This window comes from Rattus rattus, chromosome 15 (genome assembly GCF_011064425.1).
Source record: "Rattus rattus isolate New Zealand chromosome 15, Rrattus_CSIRO_v1, whole genome shotgun sequence".
NCBI lineage: Eukaryota > Metazoa > Chordata > Mammalia > Rodentia > Muridae > Rattus > Rattus rattus.
The window spans coordinates 8,865,260-8,886,938 of record NC_046168.1 but is presented as its reverse complement, the minus strand read 5'-3'; the positions used below and the strand labels follow the sequence as shown (position 1 = coordinate 8,886,938).

General features: G+C 44.6%; 1 protein-coding gene across 1 annotated transcript in view; it reads right to left on the bottom strand.

Moving 5' to 3' along the window:
- LOC116884500 (nucleotide exchange factor SIL1) overlaps window positions 1–20,192 on the bottom strand; it is a 168,051-nt gene extending 147,859 nt beyond the window's left edge. The window contains exon 1 of the mRNA XM_032885630.1: window positions 20,061–20,192. The gene's annotated coding sequence lies outside the window, so the exon portion shown is untranslated. The remainder of the gene's footprint in view (window positions 1–20,060) is intronic.
- Window positions 20,193–21,679: the final 1,487 nt, after the last annotated feature.

The following is a 21,679-nucleotide window of genomic DNA, read 5'->3' as shown; positions in this document are numbered from 1 at the left end:
CAGGCAGATCTCTGTAGTGAGAATGCTGGTTTTAAACCCAGTCATGCAATGGGATATGGTTTTGTTTTAATCCCTGGTGTGGGATATGGGGCTGCTTCAGATTGTCCACTGCAGCTGACTGTGATTTGTCTCCTGCTCTGGCAGGGAGGGGCATGATTCTGCCACCTGAAGACAGTTTGCGTTTGGAATTCTGGGAATTCTTGAGAGGGTGTGAAAATGTCAGAGCTCTGACAGGCAGGGGACGCTGCTGCTGCCCTGCTGCTGGTTCTGCTGCTGTGGTTTGTCAAGTGGCCATAGCAAAAAGATGAGAAGAAACTGGATATCCTGATAACAAAGATGGACTTGCTCCAAGAAACTCAATGCTCCTAATCAGCAGGAGTCTAAAGGGATCCACAACCTCTTTCCCCTCTAATCTTCTTTCTCTCCTGCCTAGTGTTGGGGAGTTGGAAGGGATTCGGGTAAAATAAGGGGAAGGGTGGTAAGATATAAGGACTCAATAAAGTAGCTCAAAAAATACACCTATAGATCTCTGTGAATTTGGGACCAGCCTGGTCTACATAGTGAGTTCCAGGACAGTCAGAGCTACATAGTGAGACCTTGTCTCAAAACAAAAACAAACCAACCAAACAAACAAACCAGATGGCTCGGCAGGTAAAGACATTTGCTGCCAAGCCTGATGACTGGAGTTCTACTCCCAGAATCCACATGGTAGAATGAGAATCAATTCTGAGTGCTGCAGCACAAATACATGCACGTACATGTGTGCGCACACAAACACACACACACACACACACACACACACACACACACACACACACACCACAAATATAAACTAGCAAGCTGACAGACTATTGGAAGGTGGGGCCTAAGTGAAGGAAGAATCTTTACGGAGCATGTCTTATCCTGACACCTTTGTCGTTGTCTGCTTCCTGTCAGGCATGAGACGAGAAGCTTCTAACCACATGCCTTTTCACATATCCTGCTCACTCGAAGTCCAGAATCAGTAAAGCCAAGACTATGGACTGCAATGTCTAAACCTATAGGCCAAAATTAATTGTTCTTTAGGTTGTTTTTCTCAGGTACTTGTCATAGGAAAAGAGTGGCTGGGCCTTTCCTGGGCCTTTGCCTGAAGAGCGCAACCCCATGCTACACTGTGTAGAGCGTTGTTTGTTCTTCATAATTTTACTCAACCACCACCTCAGGATAGCCTTCCTTGACAACGATCCATGCCAAATATTTTGAAGGAATGCCACTCCTTTCTCTCAATACACTGTTACCGTTTTCTTATTTGTGTGATGGTTTTGATTAATGTGGACATCCATAAATACACTCTAATAGGAACTGTATCTGAAGAGTTCATGAATGAATCTCTGGGCCTCCAAGTATGGGGAATGTAACAGACATTCTGTATAAGTTTATTATTAAAAAGGCAAAACTTCAGAGACAGGAAATGAAAGTTTCCAAATCAAAAGATTCTACTTAGAGAAGCTGTTCTCCCTAAATGACCTGAAGCCCAATCATTTCTCCCTTCCCCCTTCTTTTCCAAATTTCTTACAGAAGTTACTTTCTATGTCCTGCCATTCTTCCAAGGGCGGTAGCCATAGTGACAAGCTGGCCTACTGCCAAAAATAGTCTAAAAAGATATCACCTTGTCTGTGTGTTCTATCTGGCCCTCCAAAATAAAAGTCCACAGCAGAGGCCAAAGCAGAAACACAAAATCCTTTACCCAGTAGAGACACAGAACCAAACCCCCAGCCGCCCTTGCAAGACATGAATGGTGCCCGGGGCAGGTGGTGCCCCCACATGACCTACCCAAAGGAAAAGGGAAAGGAAGAAAGGTTGCAGAGGCAGGCACGCTGCTCCCCAAAGGGACTTTAAACTCTTTCTTTACTTCTTGTAGAAAGCATAAATGTACAAACATTAACTATCAAAGTGTCCCCTGATGAGGCAGCTTCAGAGGACTATAGATCATGGCTCACAAAGCAACATCGGCAGCTCGGAAGCTCATACAAAGCTCTAATTGAGGCCAAATTCTCTTCTGCTGAAGCTGGAGGACCTTCCCCCTACTTTCTCATTCTTGAGATGGCAGGAGTGGGATATGGAGAGACAGAAATATTTACTGAGCACGACACAGTGTCAGGTATCGTGAAAGATTCTTTAAAGATATAGGAATAGTAATGCAAGTCAGGAACATATACGTGGACTTTTGATAAACTGCAAGATTAAGCAACTAGTCCAATAGCAAGGCCAAACAACAAACTGGATCACCCTGAATCCAAATACATTTTTGTAGCTCAGTGCCGTATTGATCATGTGTCTCTTCCCTTTACCACCATCTTCCTAGCCAGAACTTGGAACGCAGCTCTTGACAAGTGCTCTAGAAAAGAAAAGGCCTGTCTTCCCCACCAAGACCACCACATTGACTTGGACAAGATGCAGTGCATCTACATTTCCTACAGCTTGCCATCTACAGCTATGTGATAGTGTAATAATCACTGGGAAGTTATAAATATCATTCATTACCAGAACCCAACAACAAGCCAAAGTATCACCAAAGCTCACTCTAGAGAACCAATGAGGTGACTGAACTTACAGAGCATGGGTAACTGTTATGGTTTGTATATGCTCAGCCCAGGGAGTGGCACTATTAGGAGGTATAGCCTTGTTGGTAGGTGTGTCACCATGGGTGTGGGCTTAAGACCCTTACCCTAGCTGCCTAGAAGTCAGTCTTCCACTAGCAGTCTTCAGATGAAGGTGCAGAACTCTAATCTCTGCCTACATCATGCCTGCCTAGATGCCACCCTGCTCCCACCTTGATAACGATGAACTGAACCTCTGAACCGGTAAGCCAACCCAAATTAACTGTTGTCCTTTATAAGACTTGCCTTGGTCATGGTGTCTGTTCACAGCAGTAAAACCCTAGGACAGTAAGGGATTGTTTATAGAAGCACAGATGACCATGAAGCAATCACACTAGAGAGTCTTCACCCAGCATGCATGACAGCTTCCCCCATATGCATGTAGATGGAGTCCCCTTCAGCTAACATTCCCCAGCCTAATATTCTAGCACCTTCCAAGATCCCACATGCAATTAGGTCAGAATTATATACAAATACTTGGAAGGAGTGCTAAAACCTGAAGTGAGGGTCCAAAGGCCCTCCCCACTCCCTCTCGATATGAGGGAGTGTCAACTACTAACAAACTGGATCATTGGGATGGTCTTTCACAATCAAGGACCGCTGACCTAATGAAGAACATGGCCACTCTACAACACTGGATGAAGCGGGGTTTCCTTAAATTTCTAAAAGAGGTCCTGGAAAGATTACTGCATGATTTGGAACACATACTGCTCTTACAGATGAATCAAGTTCAACTTTCAACACCCACAATGGATGTCTCACAACCACCTGTAACTCCGGCTCCAGAGAGATCTGATGCCTCTGTCCTCTACAGATACCTCTACAGATACCTCTACAGATACCAGCATTCATACCTACAGACTCACACACTTACACTTTTAAAAATAAATCTTTTTTAAAGGCCAGATGTGGTGGTGCATACCTGTAATCCCAGCACTCAAGAATTAAAGGCAAGTGGATCTCTAAGTTCAAGACCAGCCTGATCTCCCTTGCAAGTTTTAAGCCAGCCAGAGCTACACAATGACACCATGTCCCCGAAATAAAACAAATGACCCTCCCCCAAATAAGAAGTCTCTGCCTTTCCCAGGAGCCACTGCTGCTATGCTCTGAGATGATAATCCTGTAGTCCAGAGCACCTTAACCCAGTGTCGGCTGTGCTCCCAACACCTCCTCAGAAAGTACTTGCAGGGGATACAACCCCATCTGAAGTCTCCACAGCTCTTCCACCTATGTAGAGAAGGTAACAACTTCATACCTCAGTTGTCATCTCCTACAAGGAATAATACCCACTCATTGTGCTGTAGTTCAAGGTCAGCCCCTCCCCCGTACTTATTTCAGAATCTGCCTCTTATCAAAGTCTATGTCAGCAGATTATTATAATGATAACTATTATTCCATTATAATAACATTATTGTGCTTTTTTTCCTGCACTTGACAATCTGTTGGCTGATAGGTTAAACTGGTACAGAAGCAATAATTATGCCAAGCCTTCTCCTTTCCAAGCAAGCCTCTAGTGTGACTCTTCACACTAAGTCCAAATAGAGCAAATGATCAGCCCAATGATGATAATGGGGTGTCTGGGGTCACTCACCAGGCCTTTGGAGGTGTCTGCACACCTGCCCACTGTCCCAGGAAGACGAAGGGATTGAGGGAGGCACAACCAGAAAACAATTTACTGTGGAAAACACCAACCAGGCTGGATGTGTCACACACCATATGCAGAGGAACAAGCAGTCCCAAGTCACAATGTCACACCACAGCAAGAGAGGGTGAAAAGGACAATCAGTTTCTCTACTGGGTATTCTCAAATAAATGGTTCCCAGAGAGCTATTCTGCCTGCTTCCCCATACACATTTCTTGGCAACTGCCAGTGAAGCTGGCAATAGGGAGAGGAGGGAAAAACAGAAGGCTATCTCCGGGCTCCTATTTTGAAGCATAAAATCAGCATCCTGGCCACAGTGCCTTCTTTATGCAGAGCCCACTAGGGGCTAGATGGAGCCCAAAGCAAAGAGGCAAATCAGGAAGCCTGTCAGCCAAAGTCCCTGAATTTACCTGTCACACTGTTTATGACAAACAAGGCTGGAAAAGCTATGACTCTCTGACTGCAGAATATCAATACTCCTGAACTACATATCAGCCCTATTAAAGCAAAGACCACCCACAGCAAAGCCAGCTAAAAGCATAAGAGAAAACAAATCCCACCAGGAGACCAGGCTTGGCCTGCTTTGTCCTCTACCCTGTAATACACAGGCTTTTTTTTTAAAGGAGGAGAGGGGGTGGAAGGTTATTTGAATTTAAATTACCAGTGAACACTATAATTTGTGTACAAGGAGAAAAGGGACATTCAGGAATGCTAAGCACAGGCTCCGTGGGACATGTGTGGCTGAGGCAGTAGTGGCCCTGGGGGCTTTTTCCTTTTGCTTCAGCAAACTGCTTTCATCTCTTGGGAGCAGGCAAGCCAGTAGGCAAAGCCCATGCAACACAAAGAGCTACTGTCCCCTAGGACTAGGGAGAAGATTGCCCTCTCAGGAGGAAATTCATAGACAACCACACAGAACGAACAAGATTAATCAAAAGTCAGCCAGCTAAGGAGGGAGCTCAGAAAAGTGTTACTAGGACAAAGACCACATCTGCCTTATTTACCACTACACAGTAGCCAAACAAACCTGACACACAGTGGGTGCTCAGCAAATAACAATAGGTTAAATGCTAACTGTAAAGGATACTGGGTTGGAAGAGATTCACAAGAACTAGAATCTGTTACTAAAATCTGTAACAGAAGGACCTTGGCTTGCAAAGAAAAAATAAAGGAGATTTTAAAGGTGAGTATATACAGCTGGTGTCCTAATATGAAAGGATATTCTAGTCAGATTGCAGATACGGCCCTTGAAGGACACTGAGGAAGAGTGAAGAGGTAAGACAGAAGAGGGGATCAAATGGCACAAAACACTGACCATGTGCCTACTTACTATGTATATACCTGAAGCCTCTATGGGGTGCAAGTGAGGAAATAAGAGCAAAGAGGCTAAACAGCCTTTCAAGTCTCCCAGCGAGCAACTGGCTTGAACCTGGGCGCAGCCAATGCAATGACCCAAAAGATTTCTACCACACTGTATCTGATTGCCTCCGAAGGCAAGCTGGCTTTGACTTCTTATAAAAAGAATGCTCCTACCAATCCACGCAAATCAACTTGGTAGCCATGTTTCTGGAGTTTGCTAACTGGAATTACTGATTCATACTTTTTATGAATTTCAAATGTCTATGAAAGTCCCTGAAACTACAATCTGGGAGAGCAGCTAAGTCTGCAGAAGCCATAACTAAGCTATCAGCTGGTGTACAGCTGATCATGGCTGGGGAGAGCCTGAGGGCTGGGGAGATGGCTTAGCTGGTAAAGCACCTCCTGCACAAGGATGAGGGCCTCAGTTTAATTCCCAGCACCCACATAAAGGCCATCCTTAGTGGAGGCCAGGGAAGGCAGAGATAGGCAATGCCAAGGAGAGTGTCAGCCTGACTGGCAAGACCCAGCTCCCAACAAAGAACCCTGTCCCAAAAAGCCAAGGTTGCTAGCAAGGTGGGGTGGTGGCAGGGGTGGCGGGGGTAGGGGGGAAGTATGCCTTTAATCCCAGCATTTGGGAGGCAGAGGCAAAGATCTGAGTTTGTGGCCAGCCTGCTCTATGTAGCAAGGGTATACAGGACAGTCAAGGCTACATTGAGAACTCTTGTCTCAAAAAAAGTGACTAGCTTCTGATGACAGCTGGCATCCACTTGACATGTACCTTGACAAACATGCACCAGCACACACAAGAACACACACACAGAGGGAGAGAGAGGGAGAGAGAAAATATGACCTCTACACACCCTAACAATTTTTTCAAAGATTGAAAAAGAACTTCCCCAACTCCCAGCTGTGTCAGTAATGCACAGAATTGTTTGAAAGCTTTAAATTTTGATGCAGGTAGAAATAGCAGAGGTTGCATGCCAGTGATTGCTGCTTGGTCCTTAGAAACAAATGAGCCTTCCCACCATGGTGCTCCTGCATCCCAGAGTTTGCAGAGAACGTCCCACCCTTGGCCTCGGGAGTGGCAGTCATGAGGGAGGGTGATTTATAATCCGTATGTCTCAAGAGACCAGCAATACAGATAAACTGGTGTTTCTAGTGGAGGTGAATGACCTGCACAAATCCAGGGACAGCAAGGACGATTAACACTATGTCTAAGGAGGGCTATTCATTTTGCCTTCTGTAGAAGGACTTCCATCAGTTAAACGTGGGTCTTTAAAGCTTAGGAAAGCTGATGGTTCACCCAGGTGTACAACAGCTGCTAGAAAGACCTACAGGAAGAGGCCACCCAGCAAAGGAAAGCTTCATTCGTACAGTGAGGAAGGCCTCCAAGGAATGTCCTACATGCCAAGCCATGTTGTCCAAATATTAATCCAAACCGATCCTTCACACTTTATGTTTTATCCAAGGACTGCATGAGTCCTTCCAATTCTATTCCATACTCACCTCTTTGCTAAAAAGATTTGTAACTGGTAACAAAGCCCTCTCCCTAATAGCAGCAAAGTCTCAGCAAAGAATAGGTAACCAAGCTGTCAATTCAAACTCACCTAAAAGATTCTATCCCAGTGGAGCCTTAGTTTCGCCTCACTCTGACTGTCTTCCAACAGCCAATGTAAATTAGAGTCCTGAGTCAGGAAGGCTTAAAACAAAAGCAGAACATAACATGAGGATTTTGCTCCTGCCCCAGCTAAGACAGCTCTGAGAACCCAGAGAAAGATGACAACCGGAACCCAAGAACAGAGCAAAGCAGTGGACATGAGGGAAGGCCACTGAGCAGTCACAGCACTGTCGCTGCCGCTGAATGGTCAGCCTCACACGTTTACTATAAGAAAACAAAGATGCTCTAAGTATCACATAAAATAGCACATGTGTAAGTCTTTCTTAAAATAAAGTATTTGAAAGGCCTTCAAAACAATTCGAAAATACTAAACATATTTTAGGCCTGACTGTCATCCCAAAGACCCTTGAATGATAAACTCCAAATCCAATCTTGTCACCTCAGAACTACAGTCTATAGACTCTGGGTCTATGTATTTGCAGAGAAATTTACACCTCAGGTATAAAGCTGAGTGAACTCTAATAAGAACTCACATATAGATCTATACAGCAATGTTTTGAACATTAATGAGGGCTGGAGACGTGGCTTGGCTGGTAGAGTCTTTGCGCAGCATGCACAAAGCTGGGTTCAATCCCAAAACCTCATAAGTCACATGTGACATTGCACACCTGTGATCCCAACACGTGCAAGGTGGAGGCAGGAGGATCAGAAGTAGTTGAAGGTCATCCTCTGCTACATAGCAACGTGGAGGCCAGGCCTGCTTATATGACTCTCATCTTTTGGGAAAAAAAAAAGCCAGACATCATGGTATATGCTTGCTGGTTCCATTAAAGGCAGAGTCAGAACAACCCAAGAATTCAAGGCCAGCCTACCCTCCAGCTAGTCAGGGCTACAGAAGGAAACAGTGTCTAATAGCAGCAACAATAGCAGCCAGGGAGATGGCTCAGCAGGTAGAGGCGCTCATACACAGACCTGCTGTCCTGTGGTCAATCCTCAGGGCCTACAAAATGGCAAGAGAGAATGGACTCTAGAGAGTTACCCTCCAGCCATCCTATGTACACCATAGCATACATGCAACTGTACTCTCATACAAAATAAAATTAATGAATACAAATTATTAATAACAGGAGAGGGATATAGTTAAGGGAGAGGGCATGCCTTGGGCCCAATTCCTAGTATCAGTAATACAAACTTGAGGGCTGGAGAGATGGCTCAGTGGTTAAGAGCACTGACTGCTCTTCCAGAGGTCCTGAGTTCAAGCCCTAGCAACCACATGGTGGCTCACAACCATCTGTAATGTGATTCTATGCAGATGTACATGCATATAGATCTCACACATAAAATAAATCAATCTTTAAAAGCATCTCCCTAAATTTAAAAAATGTTAAGTTTTTTTTTTAATTACAACTTTGAAAATACACACAAAGATGTATGAGGAAAAGCCGAGTCTTCCCTCGTTCCCATTCCCAGTCATCCAGATCCCTCCTCACCAGAGACATCATCTGTTTTCAGTTTCTCTTATGTTCTTCCAATGACATCTCAATTGGCTAGTTTCTGTCTTGGTTGGGAATCACATCAGCAGCAACATTCCCCTTCCCAATAGGTAAAGCCAAACAAGTAAGCACTTCCAGGAACTGCCAGAAATGTGAGAACCAGCAGGGAGGTCTTGCCCGGCAAAAGCTTCCATGGCGGAACAACTCCCCTGGACGCTGTGCTGCGTTGCCCTTTGGCTGGCCACATTTAGGCCATCGTTTCATCCACTTCCTTCCTGTGTCTTTGCTCATGCAGGGCTCTTCATGGACTGTTCCATAACCCTGTGCTACACCAGCCTGAGCACTGCAGCTCAGGAACTGTCAAATGTGCCTCAGCAGAGACTGGGCCAAAATTCACAGACCTCTCAAAGACTCATCTTTCAAAACCTACTTTGGGAGCTGAAGAGGTCGCTTGGTGTGAAAGAGCACATATGGAATGAGCATGATGGTCTGTGCCTTTAATCCCAGCACTTGAGAGGCAGAGACGGGCAGATCTCTGTAAATTTAAGGCCAATTTGGTCTACAGGGTGAGTTCCAGGACAGCTAATGCTATTACACAGAGAAACGCTGTCTCAAAAGATGAGAAGAGAAGAGAAGAGAAGAGAAGAGAAGAGAAGAGAAGAGAAGAGAAGAGAAGAGAAGAGAAGAATTTAATCAGCTGGAGAGATGGCTCAGCTGTTAAGAGCACGGCTGCTCTTCCAGAGGACCTATGTTCAATTCCTAACACCCACATGGCAGCTCACAACTGTCTGTAACTCCAGTTCCAGGGGCTCTGATGCCCTCACACAGTCATATATGCAGGCAAAACACCAATGCACATAAATAAAAATAAATAAATCTTTTTTAAATCTTTTTTTTTTAAAGACCTGAGTTAGGTTCCTAGCACTCAAGTCAGACAACTTACTGCCTGTAAGCCAAGTTCTAACAGATTGGATGCCACCAGCCTCTGAGGGCACCTGCCCTCATATGCACACACCATACACGGACAGGGATATACACAGTGTTATATTGTAAGTTGCTTTTCATAACCCAGCAAAGTCAGAATACATGGGTGTGGGACAGAGAACTCCAGCGATGTGCTACAATACCAGCCCAAGAGCCTGAGTTACTGTCTATTAAAAAATTAGGCATAGTAAACCAGAGCCAGGCTTTCACCAAAACTCCCTCAAAAACATACAGGTATGTCCTCTACTTTTATTCTTCTATGAATATGCAAATTCCGGTCTCTATCCAAAGGTCATGAGCAGGTAGCCTATAGGTGAAAAACAGACCACGGAGACTGTACCAAAAAAAAAAATATATATCTGTTTCTAGCTTCTCTTGTCATAAGAATGAGGTCATGAGAGCCATGCTTGCCCAAGACAATGACAAGCTAACAAACAGCTTCCCCTCATGAACCACTTAAACACTCCAATCTGACACGGGCTCACCCTTTTTGTTGCTTCATACTGACGTGGCCCTGAAAATATTTAAGTTGAGGACTCCTATTCAGTGAGGAACAGAAGAAACTGCTCAAATGAACAGATACTTAAACGGACCAAACAGCAGAATTCTGTATTAACAAGTTTTTATCGGGGGTTGGGGATTTAGCTCAGTGGTAGAGTGCTTGCCAAGGAAGCGCAAGGCCCTGGGTTCGGTCCCCAGCTCCAAAAAAAAAAGAACCAAAAAAAAGAACCAAAACAAAAAACAAAAAAAAACAAGCTTTTATCGAACACCACCTCTGTGCCAGAAACTGTGCTGGGGAGTGAGTACCAACGAGGATAAGGAAGGCACTCTCTAAAGGAGTGTCTAATCCATAAGCATAAGACAGAGTCTAAGAAACCAGGCGGCTTTGGGTACGGCAGACTTAAGAATAGAACACGGTGAACTCACTACCGCTGGGCACCAGAGAAGGAGGATTTTAACAGTTCTCAGCTCTCAGGTTTCCAAGTATTAATTCAATGACATTCATGGTGTCTACAATATACGCATCATTATGCTAGGAGACACAAAATAAAAGTACACCCCATGTCCTTGAGCAGCTCACACAATAAGAGACAAATAACTAACCAGAATAAGGAGTGCTGGATTCAATTACCAAGGTGTTGCTATGTGATACCGATAAGGAGTTAATGGGGCTCACCAAAGAAGGCAGCTCTGCAGCATAAAGCAGGGCACCCAGAATGCTCTGGCAAAAGAGCAGGCAGGGACACAAGCACATGGCATGCTTAATGCAGCACATGACTGGCTTGTCGGGAGCAGGGGGACAGGTGAGTAACAGTGCACAGTGTAATCCAAGTTGTTAGCCAGGGAAGCACGGCCACAGGCTTGGAACCCCAGGACAACTTACTGCAGTGGGTGCCATGGAGAGCATCCAGGTCTGTGTCACTGTGCAACACTGGAAGTCTGCAAGCAGCAAACCAAAGCAAGAGATAGGAGCTGGTTTCTGTAATGACTGAGAAGCACAGTAGCAGGACACGGAGCAGTAAGACGAGGTAAGAAACTGCAGAGGCTTGCCAAGAAGTTTAAAACAATGTCATTTTCTTGAAAATTCTCTAATTCCATTTTTTTTAAACCAAGTCAGACTGGCTTCCCACAGAATAATGAGATTTCACCCAGCTTCATTCCAAAGAATAAGGCATAGGCGCTACAGTTACGGTGCTCAATTTTAAAAAGTAAAATAAACTGGTTGAGATTAGTGTGGTAAAAATGGCTTCAGGGCATTTTTATCTATTTCCATTTATCAGTTATAAAGACTTTAAATTGTTTTGATTTTAATAGAATCACACTCTAAACAACTCAGCTAACCAATCAGACCTTTTGGGTTTGATAAAACAGTGTCTTATGTAGCCAAGGCTAGCTTCAAATCCAAAAATTATATAAAGATGTCCTTAAGCTCCTGATTCTCCTGTTGTACCTCCCAAGTGCTGGGATTACAAGCATATGCCATCACACCCAATTCAGATATAAATATTTCTTTATCGGGAGAGAAGATTGAGATAAGGTCTCTGTGCAGCCTGACTGTCCTGGAACTAGCTTATGTAGACCAGGCTGGCCTCCGCCCCAAGTGCCTAAAGGTGTGCGCCACCAGACCAGCTCGTCCTAAGTCTTAAATAGAAAAAGTCAACTTCAGCACAAAGCTGTGCCTTCCTAGCCCTGTACCAATGGCCAGAAACGAACAGAGAAATCCGAAGAAAGCTTTTACTGAGGCCTAGAATCTCTTTCTATGATCACTGCTTCACATCTGGCTGAAGATCAGAAAGCAAGAGACCTCCTCCACACAGGCTCTGAACCAGCCAGCCCAAGTCCAGAAAATCTTCATCCTATAGACTACTGACAGCAGGGCTGTCACACTGTACCACAGGAAGCATTTCCCACATCTCTTCTCTCAGCGCAGCTACAAAAGGAGGCGTTGTTAACCCGTTCTATAGACCTGATACTAAGGCTTACAGAAAATAAATCTGGTAGCCAGCAAATAGCATAACACCACACACCCAAGTAAGTCTGTTTTAAGCTTTTCTGACATGTACTCTTTCTTGTTCCCTTTCTTTCTCTTTTCGGGATGTATTCAAGGCTTGTGTAGGTCACCAGATACAGTTCACTGGGATCTGCAGTCCTATTCCTAATAGAAATCAATGCAGTCTGGCTAGAGTACTATTTCTGACACAGAGAAAGACTCAAATCGTATTTCTTCTGAGGAAGGGGCAAGAAGGAAGATACTCCTCGTGAGCAGAAAACAAAGGAGCATGTTAGGAAGCCCTTGGCTGTGAGACAGTAGGTGAGGCAGGGCTTTCTCCTTCCCCACAGATTCCTTTTTTCCTATTACCAAAGATTTTTAATCACAAAAGCATCTTGCTTCTCTATAATGTCTTCAACAATCCTAATAATTTCTATGGCCACCCTCTGTTAGCCCCGTGGCTGGTGTCCTGGCTCTCACTAATACCAGAATCCCAGCAACGTAAGTAGTTTTAAAGAGGTACGTGGCCCATTTAATTTCCCTAGGGCTCACTTTCATCATCAATAGAAAAAACTCATCAATCGCAAAACCAATGCATTGAAAAACTAGAGAGGTATCTCCTGGCTGTAGAGCCCCAAACCAAACAAATGAACACAGAGACAAGGGTTACAGATGTAGCGCAGCTGGTAGACTATTTGCCTAGGTACTCAGAGTCCTGGGTTTGATCCCAGCACATCAACCCCTGTGACACACTTTAGAGGTAGAGGCAAGAGGATTAAAAAAAAAGTTTCAAAAAGTTCAAGGTCATCTTCAACTATTAAATGACTTAGAGGTCAGTCTGGGCTATATGAGACTCATCTAAATAAAACAATTATCAATAGCTACACACTAAATAGGAACCATGCTTACAAGGGAGTGGAGAACTGATCTCTTCCAGCACAGAGCACCATGAGCAAATGGGTCTAAGGATGGAGACTTTACATCACAAACACGATCAAACCCAACTTCCTACTGACTATAAGACCAAGGTTGCCTTTAAATACCTAGCTTAGGAACTGGTCCCTGATGCAGCAGGAATTCTTAACCTCTGGGAACTGTCTCAAGCTTAAATGCCTTTAATTTCATGAGATTTCCACAACAGAAGCAGCGATCTGACCAAACTCTAGAAAACTAACAGGCTTCAGTCCACTGGACCAGCATTGCTCAGTCACACCTCCAGTTTAATTGGCTGTAAAAAACTAAGCTTGAGACAGTAACCAGAGGTAAGGAAATGTCCACTTAACTGAGGCACGTGCCTATAATCCCAGCACAAAGAAGGTTGAGACAGCAGAATCAGAAGTTGAGGTCAGCCTTAACTACAGGCTAGCTTAAGCTTAATAGCAAGATCCGGACAATAAAATATAAAATTAAGCCAGGCACAGTGACACATACCTGTAACCCCATCAGAGTTAGAGGCAGAAGGATGAGGAGTTCAAGGCCAATCTTACTACATACTAGATTCAAGGTCAATATGGACTACAAGAGACAGATACACATACATATGAAATTAAAATCAATACCTTTTGGGAGCATCTCAGGTTCCTCTTCCTGTTTCTGAACTCTTACCATACAATGCGGAAGGGGCAATAGACGTGCTGAGAGAGAAGTGGCTACACATAAAGGTCGGCTCACCTGTGCCACTTACTTGGCAGTGAAGAAAGAAATGCCGATCAACAGACATAGCAAAGCCCCTTGGTGAGCTTCACGTCCAGAGCAGCCCTCAGAGGTGTACCTCCCCGTTTCCCTGTGGACAGGAAACGTAACCTAATCCTCAGATACTACCCACCCAGAGAGTCCAATGGAACACAGGCTGGGCTGTGAAGACAGCACACAAGGCACAGAGGAGCAGGTGGTAAATCAACACCTCAGAGTCCAAGGTCTGGAACCGAGACAGTGAACAAAGCCAATTCTAGCCTCTTTGGAGGAGCCCAGGTAGAAGCTCTGGCCCACTCCTCTCTGACTGCACTAAGGACTTGAAATAAACAATCCGCTTTTGTTGTTCTGAAGTTTGGAAACAAGGTCTCACCTTTCAGTCCAGACTTGCCTGGAACTTCTTATGGAGCCCAGGCTGGGCTGACATGATCCCCCTGCCTCAGACTCCCAAGGGCTGGATATAAGGATAGGTCATCAGGCCTATCTTAAAGGCATCAATCCCCAACCACTTTTAAAAAGAATAACTTCTGTTTTGAAGTACTAGGAATAATCCTAGTACAAAGTCCTATCTTATAAACATCTAAAAAATAAAGGGGTGGGGGAGGTGGCATAGCAGTTAAGAGCACTTGATGCTCTTCTAGAAGACCCAGGTTCAATTCCTAGCACCTACATGGCAGCTCACAACTATCTATAACTCCAGTTCCAAGGACTCCAACACCCTCTTCTGGCTTCAGGCACCAGACATATACATGGTGCACAAACATACATGCAGATAAAACATTCACGCACATAATTTTTTAAAAATTAAAAAGCTGCCAGGCAGTGGTGGCACACACCTTTAATCCCAGCTCTCAGGAGGCAGAGGCAGTCAGATCTCTGAGTTTGAGGGAAGCCTGGTCTACAGACTGAGTTCCAGGACAGAGTTCCAGAGCTACCCAGAGAAACAATGTCTCAGGAAAAACAGTTAAAAAGCTAGAGTCCACCAATCCTGCTACAACCTGGAACTGGTGTTGAACTATGAACTGAAGGATGACAAGCCAATCAGTAAGTTAGAAAATGGAACCAAAGAGGAAATTCATAGCTTTGACCCTCCTGAACACCTCCAAAAAACTAACTTCTTTCCAGGATGGCCCTTAGCTGCAGCTAGTCATCTCATTAAAAAAAAAAAAAAAAAAAAAACAGCCCAGCATGGAGGCACAGACAGGCAGACAGATCTCTGAGTCTTCCAGGCTACCTGGTCTACAGAGAGATTCCAGAGCAGTTAGGGCAGTATAGTGAGACAGTGACTCGATAGGAGAGGGACTAAGAAAGGGGCTGACTGAGGGGAGTAGGGAGGACCATAAGACCATCTCATCTTTGAAAATGAGCACCTTAACAAGAGGAACCCTTCACTTTAATGTCCCCCAGCATGTCCCCCAGGGCCTGCCTTGAGAAAGGTGAGTAGAACGTCCTGCTGATGAAATCTGAAGCGGGAGCTAGCTTTAATTGACTGTGCCAAGCACTGTATGCAAAGACAAGCTCTTACTATGCTGCCCAAGTCTGTCTATAGCCCAGAGCAAACGTCCCTTGCAGGCATAACGAAATATGCGCCTCCACCCTGTTTCTACCTTAGCGAAAATACTAAACCTCAACTTCTCCTCCAATAAAATAGTATGATGCCCCTCTTACAAGGTTAGTTTAAGATGGATGAAATATGCCAGGAGGTGATGGTACATGCCTTTAATGCCAGCACAATCCCAGCACTCAGGAGACAGAGGCAGGCAGGTCTCGAGTTCAAGGAAAATGTCTTAATTAGGTTAACTGATGTGGCAAGATAACTCTGAACATGGACAACCACAGGGGTCTTTGCGACCTCCACAGCCAGCAAAGTGACAACCCCCGGGGAAACAAGAAGGCAGATTGGTTCAACGTGACTCAGTAGCTGGTGTTGGTTCAAACTTCTGGAATCTGACCCTCGGTGGTTTCCTTTAAGCATGTTTAAGCACAGCACAATTTGGTGAACACTTATTCTGTGGACAATTAACCTAATCCTGCATTCACAAGCAGATAACAGGTTATGCATTCCTTCCCTTGAAGGAAAAACCCTGTGTGTTTAACATTCCAGGTTCCCCTAGCGCTCATCTGTAAGCAGAGACCTTCTTGCCTCCTGCAGACACCATCTCGTGGTCTGGACCATGAACTGTACAACCGTCAAGCGTGGGCTGACTAGTAAGTGTGCATGAACTTCTCTCTGCTCTTAACTGACACTACATGACTCGTGACTTCAATTTTTGTCTTGACTTCCCCAAAACAAAGGGCTGTAACTCAAAATTGTGAGCTAAAATGGCCTTTCTCCCTTAAACCTGTTCTCACCAGGGCAATTTATCGCAGTGACAGATTAAACGACTGCTGATGGGAGCCGGAACAGACTGCAAGCCTGGCCTGACGGAGGTCCCCACTGACGGAGGTCCCTACTAATGTCTCCTAACGCCAGGTTAAAAGACTGCACAGGTGTCAAGAATGGCTCTTCAAAAGTCAAGAAGAGCCCATGAGGTTCTCCATGTACTTGAGCAAAGAGAAGCCATTACTAATAATAGAAACTAGAAGAGCCCATCATCTGAACAACAGATTATCAATAGTGAGACCCATAAATAAAATGAAAAAGAGGGCAGAAGGGGCTGGGGATTTAGCTCAGTGGTAGAGCGCTTACCTTGGAAGCACAAGGCCCTGGGTTGGTCCCCAGCTCCAAAAAAAAAAAAAAAAAAAAAAAACCAAAAAAAAAGAGGGCAGAATACTTTCTCTTCAGACCACACGTAATTAAAATATGAAGCTCTCCACTGACAAGACTAAACCTTGACGCTTAAGTACATCGTCGCTCAGAAAGGAGATTAGCACCACACAGATGGGTCTCCAAACCGACCTAATCTAGAATTAGAGATGCCTGTGCTGCAGGCCATAGGGTTCGATCCCCAGGACTGAGAGAAGACGAGCCCACAACCTCCTCCACTCCTAGAGTGAAAACCTTTGTGCGCTCCTGTGTCTGGAGAGCTTTCATGACCATCATTCCACTTGCCCAGCCTTTTAAGTAGTCTTCCCATTTTAAGCAGTGGAAAGGGGTGAAGAACTTGCCCAGGGTCATATGGCCAATAAGTGGTAAAATTAAAATTCTTGTTTACCACACCTATTATGTCCTCCTCCAAAGAACTGTTCATTTACCCACTGGGGAGGATAAAGCAGAAAGAAAAGTTCACAAGTTTGAGGCCAACCTGCGCTACATAGCAACCTAGGCTACAAAGGAGAGGTCACATCTTTAAAAAAAAAAGAAAGAAAGAAAGAAAGAAAGAAAGAAAGAAAGAAAGAAAGAAAGAAAGAGAGAGAAGGAAAGAAAGAAAGAAAGAAAGAAAGAAAGAAAGAAAGAAAGAAAGAAAGAAAGAAAGAAAGAAAGAAAGAAAGTAACAACAACAAAATTCAGGCGGGGCAGTAATGCCAGGAAGTAGTGGTGCACACCTCTGATCCCAATACTTGGAAAGCACAGGCAAGCCTGGGATCTGAGTTCAAGGCCAGCCTGGTGTACAGAGTGAGTTCCAGGACAGCCAGGGCTACACGGAGAAACTTTGTCTGAAACATGCTCCACCCCACAAGAGATTAATTAATTAATTAATTCAGATTGGCTTTCTGAAGAGAGGCTTTCCCAAGGGACTGGAAGACAGCCTCCATAACAGCTTCCTTTAGGAAAAGGAATGAGAATAGACGGGAGGCAAAGGGTGGTGGTGAACATCTTTAACCCCGACACTCTGGAGGCAGAGGCAGGCAGAGCTCTCCTAGTTTGAAGACAGCCTGGTCTACACATTAAGAATTAAGACAGGGCTGGGGGGTTGGGGATTTAGCTCAGAGGTAGAGCTCTTGCCTAGCAAGCGCAAGGCCCTGGGTTCGGTCCCCAGCTCCGAAAAAAAGAAAAAAAAAAAAAAAAAGACAGGGCTGGAGAGATGGCTCAGCGGTTAAGAGCACCCGACTACTCTTCCAGAGGTCCTGAGTTCAATTCCCAGCAACCACATGGTGGCTCACAACCATCTGTAATGGGATCTGATGCCCTCTTCTGGTATGTCTGAAGACAGCTACAGTGTACTCATATATAATAAATGAATAAATCTTTAAAAAAAAAAAAAAAGAATTAAGACCAGGACAGCCACAGCTCCAGAGTGAGACCCAGTTTCAAAGAAAGAAAAACGTTTTAATCAATCTGAAGACATACTAGTGTCAAGGTCTTATAACCATGTGCCATTTAGTTTTCAGGAAAAAAAAAAGTGAGATGCTAATGTGACTGATCTCTGACAATTTCTAGGTGTGGATTTTCAAACCTGCTTTGGAAGGTAGCCATATCACTCAGATGCTGCCCACCCTCAGCCCCCAAGGCCACACCTACACACAGCACTGAGAGAGTAGACTGGAGCTTCTGCTGTGTTTGCTATTTCAGAATCCATTTTGTTAGTTTTCAGTTTCACTTAATTGGCCTTTTTCCCTGTCATGAGACATACCGGGGCTCAAAGCTGGCCTCAGTAGAAATGAAACAGCCTTCAAAATAAATAAAAAAATAAAAAAAAAAACCAGGAAAGAGGAAGAAAACAACATTAAATGTCATGCGGATTTTTATTTCTGAGCTGTCATGTGCCTACTAACACACTCCCCTTGCCCATTATCAGTAAAATATGCGGTGTTTTCTATTGCCAGCTTCCCTAAAAGAGCACAAATATTAATATGCAGGTTGAACTTACTACCTGAAAGAAAGGACAAACCTGATATGGCAGGTTCATCTTAAGCATTCGAGAGCCAAGTCCCAGCGGAAAACACTGACCAATTTCTCCCTCATAAATAGCAATCCTAATGTTACAATATGGTTTCCACTAAAATCTTATCTAATCTCTAAATGTATTTATCAGAGAAACTTTTGAGTGCAAAGCTAAAAAGGCCATACACACAGAGAGAGAACACATACACACAGTCTTTCACACTCTCAAAACAAATACTGCTAGTATTTGTAAACACATCAGTTTCTTCTCTTAGCAAACAGGGAGGATTCATTTTCTTCCTGCCTACCTAGCGTGGGTTAATCTAATCTAATCATTCCCTCAAAGAAGTTTGCAGTTTTGAGTGGGAGAGCCAGCTGGATTTGAACAGAAACCAGGCATTATACATTTTAAAAACTGATTCCTCATATGGGTCATAGAGATTAGATAAACAGAAGGTCTCAAGTCTTCTGGGCTGAATTGGAACTCTGTAATCTAAGGATTACACTGAAATCTCGATGCTCCTGCCTTACTCCTTCGTGCTGGGATTGCGGGCACACACTATAGTGTATACACCTAGTACGTGTGGAGCTAGGGATTGAATCCGAGGCTTCATCATTGAGCTACATCTCCAGCCTTCATCAATATATACTTAAAGGCACCTAACAGTGCAAAAGGGAGTTGTTATTTTCTCAGCTGTTGGACATTTCTGAAATCCAGTTCTTTCCCATCAAAAGGATTCAGGGGTCATCTGAATGGTAATACTGCTATGTGAGCAGCGGGTGCCTACATAATACTTCATCCGAAGTTCCTGGAGGAGGCCTAGAGATTAAGCACAAAGTAATTTGAAATCACAATAAAGTCTATGCCCTTATAACCTGTGCATCAAAATAAAGTTTTACATCTAACGGAGCAAATAAAACACGTAAAAGAGGAGGTAGAATACCAAAGAGGTAGGGCGCAATACTATACGTCAAGAGGTACCGACCAATTACCAAAAAGTCAACCCTGGAAGTGTCTCAGAGAGCAACATCTAATTCATCCCTTCTTTGGACAGATGTGGGAAAACTGAGACCGAAGGTAGAGAATAAAGAAGGAAACTCAAAACATGTGCAGGCCAAAGCCACTGCCCCCTCTTCTGGCGTCGGAGGGGTCACTGCGCCGCTAAAAGGAAAATGACAGAGCACAGCTTTTGAGCTGCCAGCCTAGGGTGCAGTGGGGCATCTCGCCTGCGAGGCACTGTGGTGGATGTGGTGGGACCCGGGACACTGTGGGAAGGTGCGGAGAGCGCGGGAGGGAGGAGACCGCTAACGGCAGGAGGCCGGGCCGGCGCGGTCCACCCTGCGTCCCGCTCCAGGGCCCGGGGCCCCCACCTCCCCTACCTTCGGCTTTCCACCGCAGCCTAGGGGCAGACACAATCCCCACAATTCCAGGCGGCTGCAGCGGCAACCAACTCCTCCTGCGCAAACGCCGTGCCAGTGGCTGCCTGAATCTGAAGGCGCGTGCCTATTACGTCATTCTCAATCTTGCCCAATGGTAACCTGCCAGAACAGCCTCCAGCATCTCTCATCCGACGCGGCATTGTTAGCCCCGCCTTCCTCAGCTGCTATGCCCCGCCCCTAGCGTCTTCCTCCGCAAAAAATTGCTGAAATTTGTTCATGTCCCTCCGCTGGGAGCTGTATCTAAAAAGAGCTACCCGTGGGCCTGCTCTTGTTTCCCACCTAAAACTTCAGTTTCTTGTTTAATTTCCCAAGATTGTAACTTCTTTCTAGTGTAAGGATCTTTAGAAAGAAACCTGAGTGGGTGGGAGGTAAATATAAATCACGATGTTATGACTCAAGTTTGTGACACACATCGAATCTCAAGCAATAAATAGTCCTTTGAAAGATGGATGCAAAATAGAGCACCTGTAAGTCACTAGCTTTATATAATTGTGTTTTGCGTATGTTTTAAAAATGATCAATCATTTTAACGATAAATAGGGCCCCTGCATTTCTAATCCTGTCATACCACGACCGTGTATTTGCCAGGTGATGCACATACACAAGATTAGAATTGCTGTCGTCTTACAAATAGAACAAAGCTCAAAGAGGATGTTCTATTTTGCTTCCTATTGCTGTGAGAAAATACTTTCACAGCTCAGGCCCACCATCCTAGGGATGGTACTGCCCACTGTGGTCTGGACCTCTCTTCAGTTACCAGTCTCGAAAATGCCCACACACATGCCCAAAGGCCAATCTGCAGACGGGCGGCGGTTCCTCTACTGAGGCTCTTCCTGGGTCAAGTTGACAACTTTGAAGCTCTGATAGGATAAAGGGCCTATTCTGTGACAAGGTCACAGAATGAAAGCGGTAGCAGATGGATGGGACACTTCCAAAGTAATGTTGTTGTTTTTTATGATTTATTTTTATTTTTATGTTAATTGATGGTTTGTTTGCATGTATAACTGTGTGAGGGTGTCAGATCCCCTGGAACTGGAGTTACAAAAAGATGTCAGCTACCATGTGGATGCTATGAATTGAACCCAAGTCCTCTGGAAGAGCAGCCAGTGCTCTTAACCACTGAGCCATCCCTCCAGCTCCATAAAGTCATGTTTTCTTGCTACTATATCACATATACACAGCCTTATTAAACCTGACTGGTAAAATAGTTGCCAGTGGTTCCGGGCCACTTTTGAGTGGAGAAAGGGATAATCCAAGGCAGCAGTGTCCTCAAATAGCAAATATTCCCCAAGATACAACAATCTATTTATTTCTGGAATTCCTTTGCATTCTTAGTATATTAGGTTAGCTTCCAGCTTCCAATTTACCCTCTTAATTATGTTATTTCAAGCAGGTGGGAGATTGACTTCGTAATCACTGGGCAAAGCCTCAGTCAGTAGCTAGGGAGGGAGTTGCTGGGTGAGTAGCACCAGTGAGAGATGATAAACATTTCTTTGGGTTCTTGACAGGAAAGAACAGAGAACAGCTTACTCTCCTGTGCCATGCTCCTATTGCCTTGT